The following is an 8,295-nucleotide window of genomic DNA, read 5'->3' as shown; positions in this document are numbered from 1 at the left end:
CTTGCACTTCTCCTTCAACTACCGGCATGTCTTTTTCTATCTGTCCTTCTCTGGCACTCATTACACAGGCAATCTTTTCAGCTGACATCATCTTACAATCCTCTGCCTTGTGTCCTCTTTTTTGACATTTTAAGCACGTCACAGTCTTTTCATTGTGGCCAATCTTAGTACGACAATTGTTGGCAATATGTCCCAGCCGGAAGCACAAAAAACATCGCTGTTGTGCCCTGAAGTTGCTCCTTGGGACCTGTTCTCTAGCCTCTTCTTCCGCTACCATAGTACCTTCACCGACCCCCTTTCCAAGGTTTCTGATACCTTGGGCCTCCATGAACTGGTCGGCCTGCCTTGCCATTTCCTCTACCGTTCCCACCTTTCTTTCTTTCAAGAATACGGCCAACTTGCCACTGCACCGGTTGAGGAATTGCTCTCCAACTACCTTGTCGCGGACGCCTTCGTAAGTTTTTGCTGTCTCTGACAATTCCATCCATCGATCAAAGTAGTTCGACAGTCGACAGACAAACTGCTTGCCAGTCTCGGAATTTTCAGGCTTACATGACCGGAATTTTTCGCGAAAACCTTCGGCGGTCAGCCGGAATCTTTCCAATAAAGTTTTCTTTACCAAGTCATAGTCTAACGACTCTGTTGCCGGCATGCGGCCATACACACTCAGTGCTTCTCCCGCGAGACAAAGGCTCAGAGCATTGGCCCACTCACCCCTCTCCCAGCCCTGCCCTATCGCGATCCTCTCAAAGCGATGCAAGTACGCATCCAGGTCGTCCCTTCGCTCATCAATGGGTGCCATTAGTTTACGAGGGCAGACAGGCTTTCGTCCGGGAGCTGGCGAATTGGCCGACGCCGTCGATGGGCCACTACCTACACTTGCATCGTCTCGCGATGCTTCACTCGCTAGTGCCAAACGCACCTTAAGTTCCAAAATTTCTTTTTCTATTTTTTGCTCTGCGAGCGTTCGTTCATGCTGCTCGCGCGCTCGTTCATGGTCCTCGCGTGCTCTCTTCTGTTCTTCGCGCGCTCTCTCCTGCTCAACTCGCTCCGCGTTCTCAAAGAACTTCAGCGTCTCCTCCTTGCTCATGCCCAAGTCCTTGGCCACGGCCGCCAACTTCTCCCAATCCATCTTCGCACCACTCGAGAATCAGTGACTGGGCAGGATTGAATCCTGGCAGGCTCGCCAATTATTTGTCACGTGTTATCTCGGGGGTGCTGGCAAAAACGGATAGGGAGAGAGTGAGACGGGCTCAGGAGACCGTGGTAGGATGGGCAAAAACAACAAAGTTTATAATGAGCAAAGAGATAACATAAAAAGAGTTACAGGACACTGAATAATATAAACAAAAGCCTATTTACATTTTCCAAAAGTCTCAGTTCATATCTAGAACGGCAACTAGCTAAACACTGCGTTATAGCTAGGCTTAGCTATGTCTCCAACTCAGTCTGGCCACTATGGGTCTTGCGGGAATGGAACGTTCTTACAGTTCGTCGCGATGACTCGACGTTCCCGTCGCGTCAATCTCTCGTCGAGACCGTCGCCGACGTCCTCAGTGGTCCTCCGTGTTCATCGTCGATCGCCTTCGTCCAGCCCCCTGCTTGCTCTCGTCGCGAGCGTCCCCAGTAGTCTTCTCCGTCCTCGGTGCGTCGAGGTTAGGCCTAACTGGGCCTGGGTCCCTTGCTTCAGGACTCCATGGTTGACGGGCGTCTCGTTGACAGCACTGTGGTCTGCAGCCGTCCTGCCGAGAAGAGAAGGGCTGCTGGCGATCCCGGAACTGCCGTAGTGAGGGGCGACGTGTCCGGGCAGCCTCGCTTGGAGCCTTCCAAGGTCGACGGCCACTCACCGGGCCTTGCGATCCGCCACCTCCAGAACCGAGTACCAGCCGCTTTCGCCGCGGGTGCGACGCTTGCTTCTTCCTCGATCTTCTCCGTCCGGTGCCCCACAGCACAGTGCCACGATCCTCTTCCATCGTTCACCATCACGGCTCGGGTCGCCTGCCACGAGCCCCTATCTGGCCAATCCTCTGCGTCGACGTGGCTGGTGCGCGTGCCATCGGGTGACTTTTGCTTCTCGCGCACCGTTGCCGCGCTTCCACGTTCGGCACGCGCCTCGTGCCCCTCCTTTACTCATCACAGCCATCTCTGGCATAAAAATGCTAACTGGGTGCCAGCAACGCGCGTTTTTCCATCTCTCCAACGCGCTGCCGCTCGCTTCCGTGCACGTGCAGAGCTCTCGCGGCGCACTTGCGGCGCCTCACAACGTACCGCTTGCAGTGCGGCTTCAAAAGGATCTTCACGCTTGACTGGCACTTCCGAAAAGCGAACTTGATAAAAGGAGAAAGGCTCGTCAATCACGTTAACGGTGAAGAGCAGACGATCGACGACAACGACGCCCGACTCAAAGCGAACTGCATTCCCCAAGTCGCGATTTCACCATGTAGGACGTATACCTCGAGGTAAGTCTCATTCTGTCATGTTAAAGATGAATAATGGTCCACATGCACTCCGAAATGAAGCCGTGCACGCTATCGATGTTCTGCGGTGTAGACTAAGAATCATATGATTGTTGTTTTGATATGGCATGCTTACAGTAGCAGCCGTGTACTTTCGTGAACAAACGCTTGCGGCGTGCGAAAAAAAAGCAATTATACGGCCATAACCTGAGAAGATTAGAGCCAAGTCCTCCGTGCCGCTGGAGAATCACCCGCCGATCAATACGCGAGGCATAGCTGAGCTTCAACCACTGTGAAGAAAGATAAGCTGCTCGCCTCGTTTTTCCGGCTGTCGCGTCATGCTTGCACTCTCTTTTTATGAGGTTATCTACTTGACAGGCCTACAAAAACCTGCTGCGCGAACGCGGCTAGAGAATCGCAAGAAAGGCAGAAGGTGCTTACTTCAAGGGCGCAATCGCAAAGCGTGTATTAAGTGTCAGTTATATTTAGCGGCTTAAACATCACCCTAATGAAGTGACAAAAACAAAGCAAACCTGCAGAACGATGTCAAAGCTTGCTGAAAATGCACAGAGATTCCGGCGTGATAAAGCAGCCTTCCCGACGCGTGAATTACAGGTGCCGAACTTCTGAAAATATGCCGAGTTTAGTTGAATTCAACCAACTGCGCAACGCTTGGTATAACGCGAGTGTGAACGTTCAACTACGACGGGTAGGTCTGACGAGCACAGGGAATCAAAACACAATGTTGTTTCACCTACAACCGTAACTGGACTTTCACAATGCGAGAAGACAGCGAGTAATCATGACTGTAGTCGCTGCGTGCATGCGCCCCGTTACTTACCGATTCAGGTAGTCGGAACGAACCAAAGCGATGAACTCAGACAGCCAAAATAGAAGGCGAGACAGCGCTGTCAACTATCCACGCTTGCCGCCTTTATTTCTCGTGCGACACGCCCGGGAACCGATACAGTTTCACACGTGAATCGCGTGCCTTGGTGTTCTCTACACTGTTCTGGCAGCCCACGACACAGCAATACTTCCGACCTCGCGTCCTCTTCCGTGGGGTCGCTGCTGCCATCGCGGAAATGCGCAGCTTCGCACAGCAAGCCTCTCTGTTCAACGTGCCGAGCTGACGGCCCGCCAGTTAACCGCACCGACAGAAGAACGCGTGCCCACGTGCGCTACCGCTACCGTTAAAAGGGCTGAGTCGGCCACGCATGTACCCGGTAGCGCCAGAGCTTTCCCACAGAACCGCAGCGCGGCGCCGTCGTCGCGCTGCAAGCTTGAGCTATACGCCGCTAGCCTTGCGAGTTAAACGAAAGGAGTTGACTTTTTTGTGGCACAGTCAAATGTTTCACGTACGCACAAGATTCATAGTAGAACGCAGTGCGAACGGTGACGAGGGTGACCAAGCAGGACTACCGCTGCCTATTTGCGCTAGTCCTGTTCGGTATTTCTCCTGTTCGGATAATCCGCTTCGGATAATCTTTATCAAAGATTATCCCATTTCACTGCAGAGCAGTCCAGGCAGCTGAAACACGGGGCTGGAGTACTCGCCTATTTTATACTACGCAGTGGCAATCCCACTTCGTATGGCCACGAACGTCGAAGACACGCTGCCCTTTCGTCGCTGGAATAGCTGTTCAGCTATCACCACCCCATGGTCTACCCTGCATTTGCCCAATACTGCGCATGTACAGAAGCAACTGAAGTCATGATCCCCGAGCTATAAAAGACGGTGGCCTCGGTTCACCTTCATTCATTGCAGAGCAGTCCAGGCTGCTGAAACACGGGGCTGGAGTAATCGCCTATTTTATACTACGCAGTGGCAATCCCACTTCGTATGGCCACGAACGTCGAAGACACGCTGCCCTTTCGTCGCGGGAATAGCTGTTCAGCTATCACCACCCCATGGTCTGCCCTGCATTTGCCCGATACTGCGCATGTACAGAAGCAACTGAACTCATGATCCCCGAGCTATAAAAGACGGTGGCCTCGGTTCACCTTCATTCATTGCAGATCAGTCCTGGCAGCTGAAACACGGGGCTGGAGTAATCGCCTATTTTATCCTACGCAGTGGCAATCCCGCTTCGTACGGCCAGGAACGTTGAAGACACGCTGTCCTTTCATTACTAGAATAGCTGCTGAGCTATCACCGCCCCATGGTCTACCCTGGAATTTTCCGATACTGGTCCTCAAGCTATAAAAGACGGCGGCGTCGGTTCACCACTATTCATTCCAGAGCAGTCCAGGCAGCTGAAAGACAGGGCTGGAGTAATCGCCTATTTTATCCTACTCAGCGGCAATCCCGCTTCGTACGGCCACGAACGTCGAACACACGCTGCCCTTTCGTCACAGGAATAGCTGCTGAGCTATCAACGCCCCATGATCTAACCTGGAATTGTGCGACACTGCGCATGTACAAGAACAACTGACGCCATGGTCCTCAAGGTATAAGAGAAAGTGGCCTCGGTTCGTCATTCATTTCAGAGCAGTCCAGGCAGCTGAAACACGGGGCTGGAGTAATCGCCTATTTTATCCTACTCAGCGGCAATCCCGCTTCGTACGGCCACGAACGTCGAAGACGCGAGGCCCTTTCGTTGCAGGAATAGCTTCTGAGCTATTACCGCCCCATGGTCTACCCTGGAATTGCCCGATACTGCGCATGTACAGGAACAACAGATGTCATGGTCGTTAAGCTATAAAAGACGGTGACCTAGGTTCACCTTCATTCATTGCAGAGCAGTCCAGGCAGCTGAAACATGGGGCTGGAGTAATCGCCCATTTTATCCTATGCAGCGGCAATCCCGCTTCGTTCGTCCACGCACGTCGAAGACAAGCTACCCTTTCGTCGCTGGAATAGCTGCTGAGCTATCATCGCCCCATGGTCTACCCTGGAATTTCCCGATACTGCGCATGTACAAAAGCAACTGACGTCATGGTCCTCAAGCTATAAAAGACGACGGCTTCGGTTCACCGCCGCCCCACCACGGTGGTCTTGTGGTTATGGCGCTCGACTGCTGACCCGGAGGTCGCGGGATCGAATCCCGGCCGCGGCGGCTACATTTTCGATGGCGGCGGAAATGTTTGAGGCCCGTGCACTTAGATTTAGGTGCACGTTAAAGTACCCCATGGGGTCGAAATTTCCGGAGATAATCATATCGTGGTTTTGGGACGTTAAACCCCAAATAATATTATTATTATTATCGGTTCACCGCCATTCATTGCAGAGCGGTCCGGGCAGCTGAAACATGGGGCTCGAGTAATAGCCTATTTTATCCTACGCAGGTATGTGTGCAGAACACATTTCTTAAACTAAGATTCTTAGCTTTTTTTGTAGCTCCTGGACTGCTCTGTACTACAGTTGTATTAACCGTTCGCTTACGTGTGAACAGTTGAAACATGGGTGACAAGGTACCGACGACCATAATGGAGGTAGCTAAACTGCTTGCTGATCTTTCGGCTGAGGTTGACACACACAACATTAGCCTGAAAACTGAAATGCAAGAGCTGATCCAAGCGGTTCAGTTCATGAATAGCCATTATGAGGAAATAAAGAATACACTTGAGACGCTAAGAAAAGACAACGCAGCCCTAAAGAAAGCTACCACTGCACTGCGTGAAGGCCTCGATACCTCAAGCAGTATAGCAAGCAGCAGAATCTTGAAATTAAGGGGCTCCCACCAAAAAGAGATGAAGGCTAGACTAACAGTATTATGTCATTTGCTGAAAGGTTTGCAGTCCGAATAACTTCGAATGAACTTGATGTCGTTCATAGAGTGCCATCGAAAGGTAAAACAAAACCAAATGCGGTTGCGAAATGTCGCTCACGCTCAACCCGCAACCGTATTCTAAGATAACCCCAGCAGATGTTGGTTATGAAGGCGAAGGAACCGTAAATAGAAACGAGCATCTGTGTCCGCAGAATAAAGTTTTATTCGGGAAGGCAATCTCGAGGAAGCATGAAAAAAATTGGAGGTTTGTCTGGCTATCAAACGGAAAAGTTCAGGCTAGAAAAGTTGAAAACTCCAATGTAGTTCACATCCGCTGTGAAAGCGATGTATCTCTGATAATCTGAATCAAGAAAGCTTGTCTAAAATGGACGTCATGATACAATCCGCGAGCCATTTTGTAGCAGTAAGTTCTTGCCATAGCCTCATACATTGTAATATTCGTAGCATGCAAGAAATATGGATCATTTTTGTACTTTGCCCTCCTCACACCCGTTCATGTTTAATTACATAGCAGTTTCGAAAACTTGGCTAAACCAGAGTGAAACTTATAGTAACCCTTATTACAATTTCTTTTCCACTACACGACACGCCCCCAATAGAGGTGGTGGTGCAGCCTGATTGGTAAAATCTGGTATACCTTTTAGTGTTCTTTCTGATTACACAAAATCATATTCTTCTGAGCTTGATATTCTTGCAGCTATATATATATATATATATATATATATATAATATATATATATATATATATATATATATATATATATATATATATAAGGCTATATACGGAAGAGTAACTTCGGTTGCAGCAAGGTTATTAGTATAAACGTCGATGCGCCTTCATAAGAACAACTATTTATATTGTCGACGTTTCGACCGGAGCCCCGTCTTCTTCAAAACACATATGTATCCTCATTTTTGCCTGCATGCGCTGATAGTCCACAACAAAATTACTGCTTCACTACTACTTACATAATATTTAATATTCACTAATTTAGTTTGCCCACGGATACGGCACAGGGGGCAGCTGTGTGGCAGATCACTGCAAGGGCTCCACATGCTTCACAATGCTACGCTGTCCGGTGGATATTTTCGAGGCGGTTCGAGGCGACAGAAATTGTACTGCACGGTGGTTCGGTCTCCAGGTTTGGGTAACGCCACGTGTCTCAAGGACAACCACTTTCACGTCATTTCTATACTGTGGCTACTGCGCCTACTTCTCTCAGTGATCCCACGCTTTTTGCAATTAAGATGAGCCAAGGTTCACCCAGAATTGCTCGGAAGCGCTACCTCGACCAAGACGGGCCGTCGGTACTGCCGCAGTCGACTGCAAACTGGAAAAAGCAACGAGAGCGCAGCCGCCCCCGTGACTCTGGCTCCCAGGAAGCCGGAGTTTCCGCAGAAACTCAAGGATCATCTGGTGACCCGTCACCGTCGACATGGGAGCCTGCATTGACCGCAGACGGCGTGTCGTCGAACCCACATTTGGATGCTACTTATGATTCGCCCAGTCCCGACAACAACGTCGACTTGAGTCCAGAGGACGTGCGTCCGCCACAGGCCGATGGCCACGTTGTCGACGACAGCTTCGTCGACCACACAGATGCGGATCATGGCACGTGCTCCAAAGCTTCAGAGGGAGCCCAGGATGAGCCTTCATTGATGGACGAGATGGTCAGCGATTGCAGTGACAGTTTTGAATGAAAGCGATGGTAACGCTGAAATTGGCGAAGAATCGGAAAAAGCGTCATACCTTTCTTGACGGGTTGGAGTTGCTGGCTCAAGATTTTGCACACTTAGATACTCAGACTCTGCCAGGGTCTACGAAATCAAATGCAGCTGCAGTTCTAATTATCGTAACCTTTGTACTAATGCATGGCCTCAGCTGGGCGGCCTTCGATGACCTCCCGAGTCTCATTGATGGTCTCTTTGGCCATCAATTTACTTGCCAGCCTCGTCGTTCACTTCAAGTTCGCGCACACCAGAACGCCAGGAAAGGCGCAGGGTATCACTTCCGCACTGAGACAAATGGCGAAAATTTAGGAGTCAGGCAGAGGGTGTCGAGTTAGCCACGCTTCCGTTCGGCCTCATGAGCAGCTGTTTGCCTC

This window comes from Rhipicephalus sanguineus, chromosome 7 (genome assembly GCF_013339695.2).
Source record: "Rhipicephalus sanguineus isolate Rsan-2018 chromosome 7, BIME_Rsan_1.4, whole genome shotgun sequence".
In the NCBI taxonomy this organism is placed as follows: domain Eukaryota; kingdom Metazoa; phylum Arthropoda; class Arachnida; order Ixodida; family Ixodidae; genus Rhipicephalus; species Rhipicephalus sanguineus.
The sequence above is the reverse complement of the archived record's forward strand: the minus strand, read 5'-3'. Positions refer to the sequence as shown.